This window comes from Herpailurus yagouaroundi, unplaced genomic scaffold, assembly GCF_014898765.1.
Source record: "Herpailurus yagouaroundi ecotype Mexico unplaced genomic scaffold, PumYag 28, whole genome shotgun sequence".
NCBI lineage: Eukaryota > Metazoa > Chordata > Mammalia > Carnivora > Felidae > Herpailurus > Herpailurus yagouaroundi.
The window spans coordinates 73,532,582-73,553,716 of NW_024412376.1; the positions used below are offsets into that span (position 1 = coordinate 73,532,582).

The window sequence follows — 21,135 nt, forward strand, 5'->3', positions numbered from 1 at the left end:
TTAATAGTTTTGAAAGACAGACTCAAGTCAAGGGCCTAGATTTGTTGGTTGGTTGTTTTTGTTTTTATTTATTTTTCCAAAATGCAAAGGCACATGAAAAATTCATAGCAAAGGACTATAAACAATAAACATTTTCCTCACCCATTCAAGTTAGATAAAAATCCTAAAAGCTCATGCGATGAATCAAAGATGTTCGACTTACCCTCTGTGAAATCTTCCTCAGAAGAAGTCCAAGAAAACCTGAAATTGTTAGAGAAGAACCTTTGTTACTGGAATCTGCTGGGACTTAATTAGTTCATGCTTCCCCTTATCCAGATGAAATAGCATAATAAGATTGAAATTACATTAAGTCATTGAAAAATACAAAAATTGTATTTTTACCTCTTGATTATGTGGGTTTAATATGTTATATCCACTATGCAGGTCTCCCAAAGTTGAAATTCTGAGACTCATCTCATACTGATATTAGTCCCTGTCCTGCCTCAACTAGAAACCCAATGAGTTCATTTGTTTCTATTCAAGATGGCACCAGTTTCCACTCCTGTTAAAAGCATTCAATATGCCAGGAGGCCAGGACCCCAAACATCCCAATCACCACAAAGGTATTAGTATCCACCTTTTGAAGAATGAAAAGAAATTTAACCATCTGGCTTATCTTTTCCTTTCAGACAAGACTACATCTCAGTGATTAGAGTCACAACAATAAACCACCAAAAGCAAATGGCCTTTTTTTTTCTGATTCTTACTATCACTACTATGAAGCCTTCCCCATCTCCTCCTGGAATGTTACAGGACTGGCAAAAAGAAATGCAAAGATCTTCATCCAGTCTGCTTCCCTGGTTCTATCAGGAACTGTATACAAGCAACAAAGATTTATAAAACAAATTATCCCAAGAATTTTTTTCATCCAATTTATAGCAGAGTAATCAGATTCAAAGGGAGCCTGTAGCACAAGGATCTGGGTAACTTAGAAAAGCCTCAGAATTATCTGGTTTAAAATAAAAGAAATATTCACCCTTATCCTGACTTTCCACTCTGAGATATATATTTCCTGCTAATATTCTAAAATTTCTATATATCCACAACCAAACTGATCACTTTTTTTCCTTTTTTTTTTTTTTTAACGTTTATTTATTTTTGAGACAGAGAGAGACAGAGCATGAACAGGGGAAGGTCGGAGAGAGAGGGAAACACAGAATCCGAAACAGACTCCAGGCTCTGAGCTGTCAGCACAGAGCCCGACACGGGGCTCGAACTCACGGACCATGAGATCATGACCTGAGCCGAAGTCTGACACTTAACCGACTGAGCCACCCAGGCGCCCCTAAACTGATCACTTTCTAAAACTTTATATATTCAAAGCTTATGCTACCTGAATAACTGTTTAAATACTTACTAGTTTTGACAATGGTCTTAACAAGGGGAAACAGTGTTTCCCCTTGGGACTGTGGCATGCAGCTAAAGCAGCGCTTAGAGGGAAATTCGTTCCATATCCTAATTGTGGTGTTGGTTATTACACAGATCTATACATGTGTTAAAATTATAAAATAAAGACCAAACAAATGGTCAATTTTACTGTGTATCAAGTTAAAGAAATAAAATAAATAAAAATAAAGCCAATATATGCTGTTTACCCAGAAAAGGAAAGAAGGAAGGAAGGTAGGAAGGAGGGAAGGAAGGAAGGAGGGAAGGAAGGAAGGAAGGAAGGAAGGAAGGAAGGAAGGAAGGAAGAAAAGAAAAAGAAGAAGAAAAAAAAGAATCAAGGGGCTTCAATGTCTTACTTCGTGGAACTTTAGGGCTGAGGTATCTAAATATCAGGAGAGTCAGACCAGATCATACCCAGAGAAGAGAGCTTATATATCAAAAGAGTTGTGTGACTTTTTTCTAATTTATACAGCAGAAGCCAGGGGAATATTTGTGAAAATGAATTCTAAAATGCTAGACTAAGGAGGAAAAAAGGAACATAGCTCCTTTGGGTTAAAATTATTAACATGACTACAATTACCAGAGATTCTGGGTTCTTTGTGCTAGTTCCAGTATGTGGGATTGGTTATTACAATTAGGTCAGAAAGTAGCAAATACATAAGACACCTTGGTAAGACACTTATCTGATTGAAGATAAGAGATGAATTCTATGAACGTTCAGAGATCTACTAATTCACTGATTTTTCTGGGAGTCTAGAGATCTGTGATATATAAAGGTATCCCCTCCAAGTTAAAGACAATTTGCTTCACCTTGTATCCAGTTCCATAGAGAAAGAGGCATACACATATGGTGGGCTTTTAGTATGAGAGAAGCAAAATAATGTTATGTTGGTGTTGTTCCTTCTTACTTATTGAATAAACCATAAGGCTCTATATTTAAGGAAGCCCCAAAGCAAAAGAATATTCTTCAGCCAGTTCAGTTTAAAGAATAAGCCACGTTTGCTACTTAGATCTTGTGATCCAGGAAATCTAATGTGCACAAAGTGTCTGCAACAAACCATTGAGCCTCTGAAACTCCCTAATAAGAGAATCATAGTATAGCCCCATAACTGAGAGCAAAGCCCTATGTCTTTGACAAATAACTGCTTTTGTTGAGAAACAGCTCTTGATTTTTGCTGTTAGGTCCTAACAGAGACTGAATATCTGGCCATAGGAAATGGACTCTTTGTTAGACCCGAGCTGCCTTCCAAATTAAGCGCTATTTGATTGACCTGTTCTCAAATTTGGATGTACAAAGCAGCTCTCCATCCTCAACTTGAAGTTGCATATACAAGATCAGACTTGACCAAGTTCTAAAGGCACAAGGAAGTTTCATGAGAAAATGGCTCCAACTCTCATGGCACTTAATCCTGCTCAAATGCCACCACTCCTATACCCACTCATATAGCCTCATGGGATTTCCTGTAGGCAGGGAAGAAAAGATTCAAGACTGATTCACTAATCATTGTGCATGTAATATACTGGCACCAGCCATAAATAAGTTGATCCCAGAGCTCTTCTCACTGTTGGCCACGAGGGACAAGTAGGAAGATAAATCTTCAAACTAAGAACTTGGATAAGTCAATCGAATTGCACAATTGACCTAGAAATAAAGATTCTTATAGTGAAGATTTATACATAGAACCTAAAGGTTTGGCTTGATGAGAAGTTAAAAGGAACAATATTGGATTATAAGAAGGTTTAGGGTAGAGGTGCACTCATGGGGGTCTTAAAATAGGTTGATGGTATGAGAATGCTTATGCCTCATGTTAAAGCTCATCAGTGGGCTCTCTCTGCAGAGAAGACCCTCCAGAATCAGGTGGGCAAGAAGACCAGGACTGCACATGTCAGCTGTCTTCTTTCCCCAGCATCACCAGGATTACTCAGTAGGTTCAGGAACACAGTGGCCAGAGTGACAGAGGCGGAGGTTATTCATGAGTTCAACTTCACAAGGCAGATCTGGCTACTGCCACTATTGAATGCCTAAGCAGCAGCAGAGACTTCTGCATTCGGTTCAATACGTGAGCCATGTAGATGGCATGACCAGCCTCCTATTGACTGATTATACTGAACCCTTTTCATTATGGACTTGGTAGCAATTTTTCTCAATAAAATGGATATTTGTTCTGGATAGAGATTTGACTTCCCTGCTATGTTTCTATTAGCAATATATTCTGTGGACTTCCTGAAGGCTTAATTCACCAACAGTAATCCACATAACATTGCTTCTGGTCAGGATGTTATAGGTAATTTCCCACAGGACTCACTGGTCTTACCATAACCCAGGAGCAGCTGGCTTTTTATAGCAAAGCAATAGTGTATTGAAGACTAAGTTACAGAGCCAGCTGGAGGATATCTTATGAGGTAGGGGTACTGGTCTAGAGAAAATGGTATATGTTCCAAATCAATAACCAATATATGGTGTTGTTTCACCCAAGGGCAGATTACAGGGGCTCAGAAACTATAGGGAAGAAGAGCCTTCCTCCTGTTTACTGAAAGTGTAGTAAGGAACTTACAAATGTAGTCTCATAACTAGTTGCAAACATGGGGACTGTGGTCAATATTTGTATTTCCTTGCTTGAGCGGCAGGTGTGTATGTTCATACACATTCCCCCTCTCTGTCACCTATTATTTTACATAGGGTATGTTGGTGGTGGTTACCTTTAAGTTTAGTCAATGAATAAGATGTATGTAGCTGATGAAAAACTTATTAAATGTCTTCTTCCTCTTATTTAAGTGTCCATGCAGTAAACTCTTTCTAGAATTAAGTTCCAAGAACAACTCTCCATTTCCAGATGAATTTACAAACTCCCCTTTACTGGCTGATGAGAATGTATGATCTAGCATGTTTCCCTTTTGAACTGGTTGTCAGGAAGCTCAGGGCTTCCTATAAGCTCCATTGTAATGATTCTCTCACCTCAGGTTTCCAGGCCATTGCTGTCTTCCTTTCTTCTAAATGGTTTCTGCTTTAACTTTTCCTACCCTGTTTTATGTACATTTTAATAGTGCATGCCACTTTGATTCCTTTTTACATGTACCTAAGTAAATATATAAGTAAATAAATAAACCCTGCCTTTAACAAAGCAGTTCATGACTTCCCTTAACAGCAGCTCGGGCACACAATGGCTTACTCATTCAACCAGCATTTATTGAGTGTTCACCATGTGTAGACATGACAGTCCTATACTCTCCATCACTAGGCATGGTCCTCATGTCTTTGGCCATCCCTATTATTTCATGTCAGATGTCCCATTGTCAACTCTATGAGTAAAACTTTGGGGTAATGTGTAGCTCCTCTTATTTGAACTGTCTTTCAGAGTCTGTTTCTGATTGTTCCTCGTTCCTACCTTCTAGTGTATGGCTTTTACCAGTGGGTATCTTTAAATCTAAATCTACAATTTCTGAACATTCTGATAACTTCTCTACCTACCATATCTTAGAGTAACTGCAACTTTTTAGGAGCTTTTAGAAGATACCTGAAAACCAGAACTGCCCCATCCTGAAAGTTAGGGACTTTCTTCATTTTGAAATGAATGAAGACGCGAAGTCAGTGGAATTGGTTAAGGGCAATGCTGTAACCTGGACACAAAACTTGTAATCTCTGAAGAGATGTTCTCTACAGGAAATGGTGAACTAGCACATTAGTTTATAAGTCAACCTCTCAAGAATTTGGTTAGTAAAAATAAATGTATTTGGCTGGACACAATCCACTGCTGTTCTCTCTTTTTCTATACTTTTGGAATGAAATTTGTCTAATATAGGCACAATTCCTTATAGGTGGTTAGCTTATCTTCCTCTTTTTGTTTTTCCTAAATTGATATTTCCTCCTTGCTGCCTTCTCTTGTTCTTCCAAAGCACATATATTATTGTTTAATCCACTCAACATTTTCATAAATACCTACCATGTGCCAGACACAATCTGTTTAAGGATAAACAGATAAATATAGTACAGTTTCTGGACTCCATAAGTACATAGTTGTGGGGAGGCCAATGTTTAGGCAATAATTACAGCCTTGTGATAACTGACAGGGCAGAGGCACCACAAAAGTTTAGAGATGTTCCTTTACCTGATCCACAAGCTGAGAGGCGCTTTGGGGACAGTGACCCTTTTATAATGCAGCAAAAGGTCATCCATCTATCATGTTGGGTGAATTACTAGGCTTTTTCACAACTGAAAGAACCAACAAAACATCTAAGCCACTGCATGAGCAGACACAGTTTTGGAAAGTCACATGAATTTTACTACAAATTCACATATTATATGTAGTTGTGATCTGGTAAAACTAGTAAATATGCTAAAAATAGTACCTCATGGTAGAATTTTAAGGAAGAAAATGTTTCTCAAGCAGGGCATATAGAGCATATAAAGTACCACAGAGCTCCCTTAGGAGTCCTGAATGCCCAGTGTGGAACTCTAGAAATCCCCATCAGCCAGTGAGATGATGTCAATAAAGGATGATAATTGGTCCCTAAAGGATTGCCTTGGGAAGTGTACAGAACAAATACTCAACAGGGGCAATAAGCGAGCAAGGGAGGATATAATTATTTATACAGATCAAAAGATGGGGATACTTTGGACATGTAAGATGGGTTCAGATAATTAAATAGTGTTACATATGGATATTCTGAGAGGGTAACATTTCTGTACGCCTCAAGAGACTTGTAAGAAATCTATTTATATTCCCTACTTGATACTGTTCTCCTGTATCAGTGACTAGCAGCCCGTATGAATTCTGAACCAAAACATTTCTTTCAGAAACTAATGCAGGCTTGTCCCTCAACAGCACATATGACTGAGGGTAGACTCACTTCGACAGGCAGATGGACGGCCCCTTTAGAGGAAGACATCCAGTGTGTCAGCAAAGTATTGTCTTGGGTTGGTATAGTGTACAGCCTTTATCAATGTAGCAATCTAACTTAGTCCTTCCTTTAACGAAACAAAAACCATTGCTTTCTTCTCTAGGTAGTCATTGCTTAGTATTCACCCTATCCAAGTTCGCCATCTAGAGGTCATACAGTTTGCAAGTGCATAAGGTCAGAAGACTGCATGTGAGAATTCACATGTGCCTCCTATTTAGGGAATTTCTCCTTCTCCTTCTTCTAAGGAAGTTTATACTTCTGTTGAGTGATACCACAATTCATGGAGGTTTGCTGTATAGCTACCATCTTGCTAGATATTTACTGGTCTCTTCTTTTACATTTCTCGATCACATAGGGATTTATATTGTAAAAGTAACAGTGAAGAAGAGCTGTTAAATATATGTTTTAGTACAATATTTCTTCAGTTAAAAAAAAAAGTTTTCAATCTCCCTTTTGGTCAACCTAAAAGTAACACATTCTTCATTATTGCTTAAATTACTAAGCACTAACAATCCTAATCATCCCTACCATTTACTGAGCACTTAGCATGGTACCACTGGCCAGGAAACTTGAGACATCTAAGGTTATGAGTTTAAGCAGCTTAGCCCAAGACACAGAGCTAATCAGTAAGTTGGTGAATTGGTTTTGGAGATCTGTCTCACTGCCTGTGTTCTTGCCAAACCTGCCATATTGCCTCCAGGTATTTTGTTTTTCTGTTTTTCAAACCTAGAATGTTTACCTCTGGCTTTTTCAACCACCTCCCTCCTTCTATAGTGGAGTTTACATGTGCCCTGTCTCCCTGCTACTTTAGTGAGCAGGAAAGACTAACCTTTCTCCTCCACATGCTGCGTGATAATCAAGAAGACAACCAGAAACTGCACAGAAATTTCCTGCATCACCAAGTTTAGTTCAACTGCATTTCAGAAGTTGAGGTGAAGCCATGACCTACTCCCCCTCATCCTGGAGCTTAGGTTGGCAAGTGTCTCTTGATCATGCCTGATCTACCCTGTGGACCCTAAATAAAGTCACGTTCAATCAACAATGCATAAGACCTGGCCCTCTCTACAAAAGGATCCTCAAGTTGGAGTTTCTGGAGTTTTTCTTCAGAGGTTGCTTTTTTTTTTAAAGTGTATTTATTTATTTTTTTAGTACTCTCTACACCCACTGTGGGACTCGAACCCACAACTCCAAGATCAAAAGCCATGTGCTCCTCTAACTGAGCCAGCCAGGTGTCCTGAGATGTTGCTTTAATTTTTTATTTTGTTAATGTTTATTTATTTGTGAGAGAGAGAGTGAGGGAGTGGGGGGGGGTAGCAGAGAGAGAGGGAGAGAAAGAAAGTCCCAAGCAGGCTCCCTGCTATCACCCCAGGAACTGCAAGACTATGAACTGAGCTGGAGTCGATGCTCAACTGATAGAGACACCCAGGTGCCCCAAGAGGTAACTTTTTAAGAAGACCATCAAACTTTATTTTTGGAGGTAATTCTTTTATTTTCAGTTGAATTTGCGTTTCTACTCTTTTCCCTGTCCCAACAATGTGAGGTTCACATCAAGCAAAGTGGAGGCATGCCTACTTCTGGAATTCAGTGATTTCTGCACAAGTCATCAAGATTTCTGGCTTGCGTGAGGAACTGTAGCTCCCTGGGGACACAGAGACGTTAAGTTCTAATGATTGGAACCCTTATATTAAGAGATTCTTAGGTTTAATGTAGCTGTAAGGAACAAAATACACCCAAACTAGCTTTAGCATAAAGGGAGATTTATTGGATGGACACAAGGATCTCTCCTGGACATAGGACAGGAAATGCAGATAGTCCTCATGAGGGATTAGAGTCAGAAACCGAAAGCTGTTGGAAGCAAAAGTAATCTCTCTCTCTCTCCCCCTTTAAGAGTCTGTTTTATTTATTCCACCAAGACTTACTGATAGCCTACTATGTATCAGGTACCATGCTAGATGGTAAGAGTACAGAGGCAAACAGAACATACAAGGTCTGCCTTATTCTTCTCTGTAGACCATCCTTATCTGATCCATTTATCATGGCTTTACATGACCTCCTGATTCAAATCTTCAGCAGAAACTAATTCAGTCTCAGCATCCTTAGTTCAAAGACAAAGTCTTAGCACAACATATGGCTTGTTACCTCTGGCATCAGCTATCTACTCCTGGTCCATTCAGGCACAGCAACAATGATGCTGATGGCTGGGGGAAGGGGACCTGTTGTGACCTGTTGTGTGGGACAATCTCAGCAATCAGGGAAGAATAGAGCAAATGGTATGAAAATGGGATGTTGGTAAAGAGGATAAGACCAATGAAGGAAATGATGATCATCTCTATTGTAAAGATTTTCCAAGACAAAAGGATGATGAAGCTTTCTATAAACTTGAGGAAAGAAAAGGAAAGAGCCTCAGGAAAGCTGAGAACTTGCCTTGGGGTAGGGAAGGGTTCCAACTAAATGACATATCTGGGGATACCAGTTTGAGTCTGAGTGAAGCACAGGTTACTCAAAAGCCCTCTAACCCTGCTTCCTTAGAGGAACCTGGATAACATTCCTTGGGAGAGGAGAGAGGAACTCTAGATCTTAAAAACAAAACCTTCCTGTAGTAGCGATTTAAAAATTCAAAGTATATAAGGTTGCTAGAAACACTGTGAATCCTGGAGGCAATCAATCTCCAATTGTGAGAGCAGCAGATGGAGAACAGCAACACTGCAACAGTAGTTTGAAAAGACTGGAAAGCATACAGGAAAAAAAGGAAAGTAGAGAGGCTAAACATTGAGATATGCAATCACAAAATTTTGTGACTGTAGCCTAAGTATTTTAGTCACTTGGACTAATACGGTCTTGAGAAACAAGAGTTAAAATCATCAGTGTAAAAGTAAACTTCCCTCACAAATCTGCACTTCCAACCTACATGTCTCAAGTACCTCATTGTTACACTCTGACAAGATATTTCAGGTTAATTCCTTTCCTTCAAGAGAATCTTGACCCACTAGATTGCCTTTTTGTTTTATTGATGGTTTCCTAAAGCAACCTAGTGAATGGGAAAAGATATCTGCAAATAATATATTTGATAAGGAGTTAATATTCAAAATATATAAAGAACTTATACAACTGAACACCAAAACAAACAAACAATGAACAATTTGATTAAAAAATGGGCAGAGATCCTAAATAGACATTTTCCAAAGAAGACATCCAGATGGCCAACAGACACATGAAAAGATACTCAACATCACTAATCATCAGGGAAATGCAAATCAAAACCACAATGAGATATCACCTCCTACTGGTCAGAATATATAGTATTAAAAAGACAAGAAATAACAAGTATTGATGAGGATGTGGAGTAAAGGGAACCCTCATGCACTGTTGGTGGGATTGTAAATTGGTGCAGTGTGGAGGTTTTTCAAAAAAATTAATAATAGAAACTCCATGCAATCCAATAATTCACTACTGGATATTTACCCAAAGAAAATGAAACTACTAATTCATAAAGATATATGCACCCCTATGTTTATTGGCAGCAATTTTTACAATAGTCAAGATACAGAAGCAATCCAAGTGTCCAACAATAGATGAATGGATAAAGAAGTTGTGGTATGGAGCATATGATGGAATTTCACTGAGCTCTAAAAAAAAAAAGGGGGGGGATCTTGCCATGTGCAACAACATAGATGAACCTAAAAGGTATTAGGCTAAGTGAAATAAGTCAGATAAAAAAAGAAAAATACCCTATGATTTCACTTATATGTGGAATCTAAAACATAACAAAACAAAACAAAATAAATGAAAAAACAAAAAAACAAACTCTTAAATACAGAGAAAAAAACTGGTGGTGGCCAGAGGGGCAGTAGGGTGGGGGGTTGGGTGAAATAGATAAAAGGGATGAAGAAGTACAAACTTCTAGTTACAAAATAAATAAGTCATGGAGATGAAAAGTACAGAGTAGGGAATATAATCAGTAATGTTGTAATAACTTTGTATGGTGACAGATGGTGACTACATTTATTGTGGTGATCATTGAGTAATGTATAGAATTGTAGTATCACTATATTGTACACCTGAAACTAATACAGTGTTTTATGTTAATCATACTTTAATTTTAAGGCAAGAGAGAATCTTTGAGAGGGTAAGGTATTTCATTTGTTTGCAACTTTTGAAGCGAGTATTTAATTCTGATCAAATTCATTAGCATAATATATGTTGATTTGTAGTTCAAGTCACCATTTTAAGGAGGTAAAACTCATGTGTGGTAGAAGTTCCCAAATGAGCATAATGTCTAAACTTTCAATGAAATTTAGTGCGCGGTAAAACACTGCAGATGGAAAGAACTATAGTTACTGTGATACTAATTCAGCGAGCTATGGGCATTGCCTTAGGTTGTTTGGACTTAATCAGTGATTATTTTGTATATGAGTCCTTCTCACTTTCCATGAGGTAAAGTTTTGGGAAATTTTATTTGTTATAAGGCTAAGTGGTCTACAAAGTCTTAGTTCTCATAACCCTTTTGACGTTTTCTTCTGAAAAAGATCTGAAATCTGGAACTGTTCCCACAGGGATTCACTCTATTTGCCTTTTTAAATTCCTCAGTGGTTCCCCTTCTTCTCATTAATTAATTAACTTGATTCAACAAGTATTTATTGAGTCCCTCTGTTGCACCAGGATAATCATCAATCATTACTCTCACAGAATGTTTTTGGGAAAGGCAATCCACCATGGGCTGTGGGCATGCATCTCTGCAAGCTCTTGCTGAGCATGTCAAGAATGTCAACCCAGGGGCGCCTGGGTGGCGCAGTCGGTTAAGCGTCCGACTTCAGCCAGGTCAAGATCTCACGGTCCGTGAGTTCGAGCCCCACGTCGGGCTCTGTGCTGACAGCTCAGAGCCTGGAGCCTGTTTCCGATTCTGTGTCTCCCTCTCTCTCTGCCCCTCCCCCGTTCATGCTCTGTCTCTCTCTGTCCCAAAAATAAATAAACGTTGAAAAAAAAAATTAAAAAAAAAAAAAAAAAGAATGTCAACCCAATTTCCCTTGCTTGGCCTATTTATCAGGTTTGTATTTGCAGCAACCTTAAGAAATGAGGTCATAGAACAATTTTGTTATAAAAGCAGTGGCTTCCTCAAGATCAATGTTCCTTGACTGCAACACAAACCCACCTTGACTGGTCAGTATCACTCCTTTGGGACTTAGAGGACATAAGAAACAGATGTCTACATGATGCTCATGCTTGCTGTGCTCCTGAATAATGAAGTCCCCTGTCTTTGACCCAGGAGGATCATCTCATGTCTTTTGCCAGCATCCATGAAACAGTAGCAGGCCAACTTACTAACTTTATTTTTATTATTTAAATGTTTATTTCATTTTGAGAGACAGAGACAGAGCATCAGCAGGGGAGAGGCAGAGAGAGGGAGACACAGAATCTGAAGCAGGCTCCAGGCTCTAAGCTGTCAGCACAGAGCACAACGCGAGGCTCGAACTCGAGAACTGTGAGATCATGACATGAGCACAAATTGGATGTTCAACTGACTGAGCCACCCAGTCGTTCCCAACTTAGTAACTTTAAAGAAAGTAAAATAAAATCCCAGTCCCTGAAATTTAAATCTTAATTTCCAAGAATTAAATTACCTCTAAAAAAAGGCCTTTATCGAGTGAAATTTTATGTCATCCTCTAAAAATCTGCCTCAACCGAAATAGGAAAAATGTCAACTATATTTAACGTAAATTTGATTTTTTAGATCCTATATTCTCTTAGATTTGTAGCCTGCATATTATAAATTCCATTTTCTTCTCAATTCTTAAAAATTAAGGTTTGTGGGGTGCCTGGGTGGCTCAATAGGTTAAGCATTGACTCTTGGTTTGGGCTCAGGTCATGATCTCAGTTTGTGAGTTCAAGCCCTGCATCGAGCTCTGTGCTGACAGTGCAGAGTCTGTTTACGATTCTCTCTCCCCCTTTCTCTGTCCTTCTCCCATTCATTTTCTCTGTCCCTCTCTCAAAATAAATAAATAAACTTTAAAAAAATGAAGGTACTTTTCTCCCAGCAATGCAAATTAACCATAATTTCTAGGTTTTCTGCTATGTGTCAGGTTCTGCAGGGGATCTAAAGATGAATAAGACATAGTCCCAGCATTTTTAGGCCTCAGGGTTTAATAGAGATGACAAACACAAATCTGTATCTCAAACACAAGACTGAGGGGGATCAGATATAGTTGAATTCCAAGCAAAGAATGGGTGAAGAGTGGGGAAGGGGAGATTTAGTTAAGTAATTTCTTGTTAAGAAGGACAAATATAAGCTAAACACTGAAGGATGGGTAGGACTCCAACAACTGGAGAAAATGGAGAGGCAGGGACTGGGGAACAAGGAAAGTGGTACAAAGAGATGCATTTCAGACAGATGGGGTGGGATGGAGACACAGCAAGAGCAAATGTAGATCATGATTAGAATTAGCAGGAAATCCAGGGTGTGTGGAACACTGAGAGATGATGAGTTCAGACCAGTTCTGTTTGAAGTGCCCATGGAATCTTGTAGATAAATGAAGCTCTCTACAAAAGGTGGGAAATGTGAGTCGGATTCAGGAGAGAAATTAGGGCTGGAGAGGAATTTGGGGATCATCCACGTCGGGGGCAATAATAGAAGCCACTGTATTAGATTAAAGGAGGCAAAGGTAAAATATGAAGAAGACCGGACTTCTACAAAATGCCTCTACTCAAGAGCCAAACAGTAAAATTATGGCCTCCAATGAAACAGCCAGAACTGTGAGAACCAAAAACAGCAGAGATATGATACTGAGCAACAAGTTCCACAGGAAACCCCAGAGTAACTGCTGGGAAGAGGCAACTAGATTAGGTGATTATAAAGTTCTGGTTGATCTTGTAAATAGACATCATAATCAGAAGAGGGCAGATCAGAAGTAGATGCATGAGTGTTAATCAAGGAAGTGAAAGGGATAAATATAGACTACTATTTTGAGAAGCATTGCTGTTAAGGGAAGGAGAAAGATGGAATGCAGTCTCAGGGGAAATGAATATTTCATAAAAATCATTAGATTTGAACACGTGTGTAGGCTAAGGAGCTATTAGAAGGCAAAGGAAAAATAAAGAAAGCAAAGAAAAAAATGAAAGAGAAAGAATATGAATGAGAAAAATCACAAAAGAGGTTTAAGAAGTCAGAAGGAGTAGGCTTAATCCAAGGCATAAGGGAAGGAGAAAAAAATGGCTAATGACCGACAGAAAATCTGAGAGTTCACCATAGATAACTCAGTATCCTAAGTCAAACAGATGGAAATCTGGGAGGTAGGGTGGCAGCAGTGAGTTCAGCTTGAAAAGGGGGGATCCTGGATTGAAACAGGGGCTGTAGAGAATTGGAAAGACAATTAAGTAAGGATAAATAAAAGATTCAGCTACAGTTCATCAATAATGGATGCCATCAGTCAGCTGAGGGGCTACCCCACCTCTACTCTAGACAGCTGAGTCAATCCACATCTGGAAAGTGTATACAGCAGAGGGCAAAGGAACATATCAAAAGTCTAAAGTGCCTGTGAACCAAGGGGTCCAGACTCAGAGAGGCTAGAGGACCTAGAAGTGGGCTCATAGCCTGGATAAACTGAGAATCTGGGATGTTGGAGATGCTGAGACGAATGAACAAAAAAGAGGAGGTAGGGGATTATATTTACACAAGTGTTTTTCAGGTTTGGGACCTGGGGTTTTGAGTGGATCAAGTGAGGACAGATTCTCAGTTGAAGCCGCAGCCAGTCTGATGACTGACATGGTTGTTTAATCAAGTTCAGGCAGTCAGAGAAGTCTTGGGGTATTTTACTACACTTCAAATTAGTTAGTGGTGTTTTATTGTTGTATATCAACTACCCAAATACTCTTGTGCATTGTTATTTTTACTATTATGTAGATTTTCCCTTATCCATTTTATTTATTGTTAAAAGAAATACATAATGTAAATAGGTATTAAGTACTTCAAATAAGTTGTTCTTACGTCCTATTTTCAGTTTTATCTAATCTCCAAGATAGGTTCATTTGGGGAATGAACCTAAACTAGTTTACTTGTAGCCCTGTGGTAGACTGCTTTCCATTCTTTTCTCAATTGTAACTATGAATTAATTTTAGTGGTTTTGTTAATGTCTATCTTCCCCACTATAATATATGCTCCAATAGGACAGGGTATGCATCTGTTCTGTTCTTCTCTATAGCCAGGAATGTTTAGCACATAGGATAATTCCTAGCATATATGATGTACTCAAAAAGTATTTGTTTTCATGAATTGTTTATAAAAGGAGATATCTACTGAATCTGGACATCCTCTCTCAGTTGCTTAATCCTACACTTCGCTTACCATATATTTGATAAACTGGAAGTATTTCTTTTTATTTCAGGAATATCTGTAATATTCAAAGAAAATAGGATTCCTTTTGTTGTCTCTATAAGCTATTAAATTCTCTGCCTACGCTCTTTAACAAGAAACAATATGTTTATTCTTAATTCATCCTCTAATTGTTTTCCTTTCAGACTGATGTAAAATGTTGAGACTACTTCTTAGTGTTACTTTTTGCATTATAAGGACATCATCAGATGTTCTGAAAATTCTGTGACAATGTTTATGTCATAGTCTCTGGCTCAGAAAATGAGTCAGTTAATGAGTTGTCAGTCCCAACAAATGTTTGTGTCATTTACATGATGATCTTAAATGCCTTTCTGCAATTTTAAGGGTCTGTTCATGCTTTCTAGTGCCTCACTGCCGCCCTCTTCTGGTTACATATAACAGCACAGGCATAAAAGATCCCACTTCTTAAACTACATGTGTATCTTTACTTAATGAAAACAAATGTGGCTCTACAGAACAAAAAAGAGCCAAATAAATTACAAGACTTAGAAATGACCTAATAAAATGGAAAAATTTTATGAAACATTAAAATAGTGATGCATATTATTTATCTACCAATAACCTTTTTTGAACCCCATTTCAGAAAAAAAAATACATTACTCTTTTTGAATTTTATCATAGAAAAACATCACTAGTCCATTGTCTCAAAATCTATGATGCTCCAATATAACAGCAATAAAAATTTCACTTGTACTATCTATGTAGAAAGAGTTTGCTAACAGAATTAATAGTGTACATAGTATTGCAGGCCATGGGCAAACTGGGAGAAAAAAAATCTATTCAACTATTAAGGGTATTTTAGCATGGCTAAATATATGAAATAAACACTGATAATCCAAAGAGCATTCATTACCTACTTATGAAGTGCTGAATGAGTCCTTCACTTGCAAATAATGCAGTGGTTCTGAACATATATATGACCTGAAGCCTTTGTTTACACTGTTCTCTTGACTCCTATTCACACTACACATCCTATATTGGATGAATTCTGCCATCTTCTCCTTGCAAATATGGTCTCTGCTCTCACAATCTCTTCTGTTATTGTCTTTCCCAGGTCCCCTCCATCTCTAGTTGGGACCATTAGCCTCCAAACTGGTTTTCCTGCCACCTGTCTCTTTCCATATCCCCATAACTCTATACTTCACACATTGCCAGGTAGCCTCTTAAAAGCAGAATTAACCTTGTTACTCCCCTCCTTAAAAATGTCTGCTGGGGGCCATCTGGGTGGCTCAGTCGGTTGAGCATCTGACTCTTGCTTTCAGCTGGGGTCATGATCCTAGGGTCCTGGGATTGAATCCTGCATCAGGCTCTGTGCTGAGTATGGAGCCTGCTTGAGATTTTCTCTCTCTGTGTTCCTTCCCTGCTTATGCTCTTTCTCTCTCTAAAACAAAACAAAACAAAACAAAAAAATTTTTAAAAAATGTCTGCTGTCTTGCTGTTGCCTATAGGATGAAGTCGTCCAGCACCTGAACTTGGAATCCAGTGTGTGGTACCCAGCATTCCTGCAATGCAGCACAGCTTCTGTCACTGTGCACTTGCCCTTAGTACCCTGTAATAGTGTCCCCCGGCACTCGGTTTTCTCCTCTGTGGCAGAGCTTGGCACAAGGCTCTATCATATATCAGTTACTTAACTGTCTCCCAAGAGACTGACTCCTGAGAGTGGGCAGAGCCTCACTCATTCTCTTTCAAATCTCCAGTGCACAGCTGGTACCAGCCGTGTGACTAGCACACAATAGAAGCTCAGTGCGGATTTGTGAAATAGAAGCTCAGTGCGGGTTTGTGAACGGATGAATGATAGAATGCTGCTCTTTCCATTTTTATCTAATGAAATTCTCAGTTTCCAAGTTTTAAATTATAGTGGCATTTCTCTAAAGCCTTTTTTTACTCTTTTCTGGCAGAATTCATAGCTATACGAGTTTTTGTTCACATTACACTTAGCTATATGTACTCCTGTCTCTTGTGCTATGTCATTAGGGCCTAAAGGCAACTTGGGAGAGTGAAAAGGGCATGAGCTTTGGAAGCAGACAACCCTGAACTGTATCCCAGCCCTGCTATCCACTCTCCGTGTCACCTTAGACACGTTTCTGAAATGAATGTTTTTTCCCCTCATCTGTAAATGGGTCTAACACCACTTCTCCATAAGACGAATACAAACACTAAAAAAGAAAGTGAAAACCCATGACACATACTACACTTTCACTAAATTTTAGTATTTGTTCCCTTTCCCTGAGGGTGAAGATCATATCTAATTTATATCTAGGTTCCCAGTGTATTATAAACTATAGAGACTCAGCAATATTTGCTGAGGAAATAAATGAATTCCAGAGTTGTAGTTGGTCAAAAATAATATAAGAATTACAATCTTGAATCATATGTTTCTCATTTTTATGATTATAATATCTAAAGTATATTCTAGTCACATAGTTTGAGGCATAAATATTTTCTAGTCTTTCAGTTATATTTCCATTTGTTCGTTTTCCTTTATGTAGTCATTGTGAAATATGTTTATGAAGTGTTTGAATAAAAAGACCTAGTGTTTATTTTTAACAAGATAAATATAATGTTAAGGAGGAAAAAACAGAATATACCAGTGTTCACAGTGTGACAGCTACTATGTTTTTAAAAAAGATGAAGATTGGGGCGCCTGGGTGGCGCAGTCGGTTAAGCGTCCGACTTCAGCCAGGTCACGATCTCGCGGTCCGTGAGTTCGAGCCCTGCGTCAGGCTCTGGGCTGATGGCTCGGAGCCTGGAGCCTGTTTCCGATTCTGTGTCTCCCTCTCTCTCTGCCCCTCCCCCGTTCATGCTCTGTCTCTCTCTGTCCCAAAAATAAATAAAAACGTTGAAAAAAAAAGTTAAAAAGATGAAGATGAATGATGTTTTTTCCAGAAATAGAAAAAAAATCCATCCTAAAATTCATTTATAATCTCAAAAAACCCAAATAGCCAAAGCAATCTTGAAAAAGAAGAACAAAGTTGGAGGTCTTGTACTTTCTGATTCTAAAACTTGCTACAAAGCTACTCTAATCAAAACAGTGTGATACTGGCATAAAGACAGACATATAAACCAATGAAATAGAATAGAGAGCCCAGAAATAACCCTTCACATCAAGTGATTTTTGATAAGGGTGCCATGACCATTCAATGGAGAAAGGACAATCTTTTCAATAAATGGTGTTGGGAAAACTGGATGTCCATGTGCAAAAGAATAAGGTTTTACTTTTACCTTATACCAAAGCCAAAAACTAACTGAAAAGTGTAAAGCCTAAAATAAAATAAAGCCTACAACTACAAAAGTCTTAGAAGATAACAGGAGAAAATCTTTATGATACTGAATTTTGCAGTGATTTCTTGGGTATGATATCAAAAGCACAGATAACAAACAAAAAAACCCCAAATATATTGGGCTACATAAAATTTAAAAACTTCTGCTCATCAAAGGTCATATTAAACAGAGTGCAAAAGGAACCCCTGGAATGGGAAAAATATTTGCAAATCGTACAGCTGATAAGGAATTAATATCCAGAATATGTAAAGCACTCCTACAACTCAAGGGTAAAAATACAAATGACCTAATTTAAAAAAAATAGCAAAGGACTTGAACTGACACTTCTCCAAAGAAGATATACAAATGGTCAATAAGCACATGAAAAGATGTTCAACATCACTAATAATTAGGGAATGCAAACAAAAATCACAATGAGATACCACTTCACACCCATTAAGATGGCTACTAAGAAAAAAAAAAAAAAGGAAAAAAGAATAGAGTACTGGCCAGGACGTGGATAAATTATAATCTTAGCACACTGTTAGTGGGAATATAAAATGGTACAGCTGTTATGGAAGAAGATATTATGGTGTTTCCTCAGAAATTAAAAATAGAATTATCATATGATGCAGCAATTCCACTTCTGAATACATATCCAAAATAATGGTAAGCATGGACTTGAGTTATTTGTATACCATGTTCAAAACAGCACTATTTACAGTAGCCAAAAGGTAGAAGCAACTTATGTGCCCATCAACAGACAGATAAACAAATGTGGTATACACATACATTTCCTTAAAAAAGGAAATTCTGACAAATGCTATAACACAGGTAAATTTTGAGGACATTATATAACATGAAATAAGCATCACAAAAACAAAATTGCATGATTCTACTTACTGCCTGAGGTGCCTCGAGTAGTCAAATGCATACAGACAGAAAGTAGAATGGTGGTTGCCAAGGGGCTGGGTGGGGTGGGGGGAGTGGAGTGGGGTATGAGAAGCTATTGTTTGATGGTGAAAACAGAGTTTCAGTTTTGCAAGATGAAAAGCATTCTGTGGATAGATGGGAGTGATGGTAGCCCAAGAATGTGAACGTAAATTAATACCACTATACTCTACACTTAAAATGATTATGATGGCACATTTTATGTGTATTTTACCACAATTATTAAGAATGACTACAAAAATAGCAGGAAATACACCAAAATATTTAGCATCTTTGGCTCTCAGTAATACTCTTTGACTATTTTCCCCTTCTTTTTATGATTTCTACAATGACTATGTATAGTTCTATAATTAGGAGAAAATAATTAATTCAAAACTTCATGTGAAAACTTACCCAAAATTGGTGTTCATAGATTTTGATCCAGTTCTAATTTAGAACTTTCTAGGCTAAAAAAATATTAAACACAGAGGACTTTATTATAATAAGAGAATGGATAGAATAAGGAATAATCTATATTTATTTCCTGCATTATGTCATAGGCATTGTTGCATGATTTCTACTTGAAACATCCCAGGTAAGAGAACAGAGGAAACTCACCGTCCTGAGTCCCAAATGAGAGTAGAGAAGTTACAATTGGTCATCACCATCCATCACGTTAGAAACACATGGAGGGGCACCTGGGTGCCTCAGTCAGTTAAGTGTCTGACTTCAGCTTAGGTCATGATCTCATGGTTCATGAGTTCGAGCCTCGCGACGGGCTCTCTGCTCTCAACGCAGAGCCTGCTTCGGATCCTCTGTTCCCTTCTCTCTCTCTGCCCTTTCTCCACTTTCACTCTCTGTTTCTCTCTCAAAGATAAATAAACCTTAACAGTAAATGAATAGGGGCACCTGGGTGGCTCAGTTGGTTGAGCAACCGACCTCGGTTCAAGTCATGATCTCAAAGTTCATGAATTCAAGCCCCACATCAGCCTGCCTGCTGTCAGCCCAGAGCCTGCTTCAATCCTCTATCCCTTCTCCCACTAGCACCCTCTCAAAAATAAATAAACATTAAAAAATAAAAAGTAAAATAAAATAAATAAACATTAAAAAAAGAAACACATAAAGGAAAAATGTCAATCACAGAAGACCAGATCCTCTCCAAGGTGGTTAACAGGGGACAAACATCTCTCTCCATCCTCTTAAACAGAGGTAGGGGTTTCAAATCTCTCTTTAGACTTTTTAGAAACTTTACTCTCAGAGGTCTAAATTATCAGGGTTGGTACTCTCTGACAGTTTCATTATGAGAAAATAAAGAGACTTTGCTGAAAAAACCTTTCTGAATGATCTCTTGTCTCAGTGACTTTAAAAGAAGTCTATTTATTACTTTTGGGGATTGCCAGAGGGAGGAAGTCCTCCTGGTTATTTATGTAAATATTTTGCTGAAAGAACTTACAATAATAGTTACTATTTTTTCATACACTAGAAATAGCAATACATGACATTTCATAGTGCTTTACATTTTCTTCCTTTTTTTAACATTTATTTATTTTTGAGAGACAGAGACAGAGCATGAGCGGGGTAGGGAGGGGCAAAGAGAGAGGGAGACACAGAATCTGAAGCAGGTTCCAGGCTCTGAGCTGTCAGCACAGAGCCCGATGCGGGGTTTGAACTCACGAACTGTGAGATCATGACCTGAGCCAAAGTCAGATACTTAACCAACTGAGCCACCCAGGTGCCCCCATAGTGCTTTACATTTTCAACCACCTTGAAAAATCTTTCAGGGGGCAGCTTATGCCCTTAAGTCCCTGAACCACTGGCTCTAAATGAGCAGCCTTCTGGCCACTTTTAGACCTTGCTTTTGCCTTCCTTGTTTAATCTGCATATGCCTTCCCCAATCTTGGAATCTTACATCATGACCCACTGCCCGTCATTGTTAATGTCAACAGCCTGCTCCTAGGGCATTTTAGCTCCCACATCACTGTTACTCCAATGACCCCCATTCTTGGAGATTTCAATAATTATTTAGTGATCAGGGACTCTTGGTTTCTCGAATCCTTTCTTCCAAAGATCTTGCCCTTCACCCAACCTCGGGCATTCACTTTTAAGGCAACTCTTTCATACTTTTCAAATTGTATCTCACTTTCTATCCACTACCATCCATCTTGTCCCCTTTTATTCTCCCAAATCCAACAATCCCAAAATATCACTGGGACCTAGAATCCATTGATCCTACCACC

The 21,135-nt window shown here is 38.5% G+C and overlaps 1 protein-coding gene across 5 annotated transcripts in view; it reads right to left on the reverse strand.

Moving 5' to 3' along the window:
- ALPK1 (alpha kinase 1) overlaps positions 1-21,135 on the reverse strand; it is a 133,904-nt gene that overhangs the window by 96,028 nt on the left and 16,741 nt on the right. For 4 of the 5 annotated variants that reach the window (XM_040475837.1, XM_040475827.1, XM_040475808.1 and 1 more), the window contains one exon: positions 203-240. The gene's annotated coding sequence lies outside the window, so the exon portion shown is untranslated. Of the gene's footprint in view, positions 1-202; positions 241-19,516; positions 19,566-21,135 lie in introns of those variants that run through there. The other variant, XM_040475846.1, reaches the window with a different exon arrangement.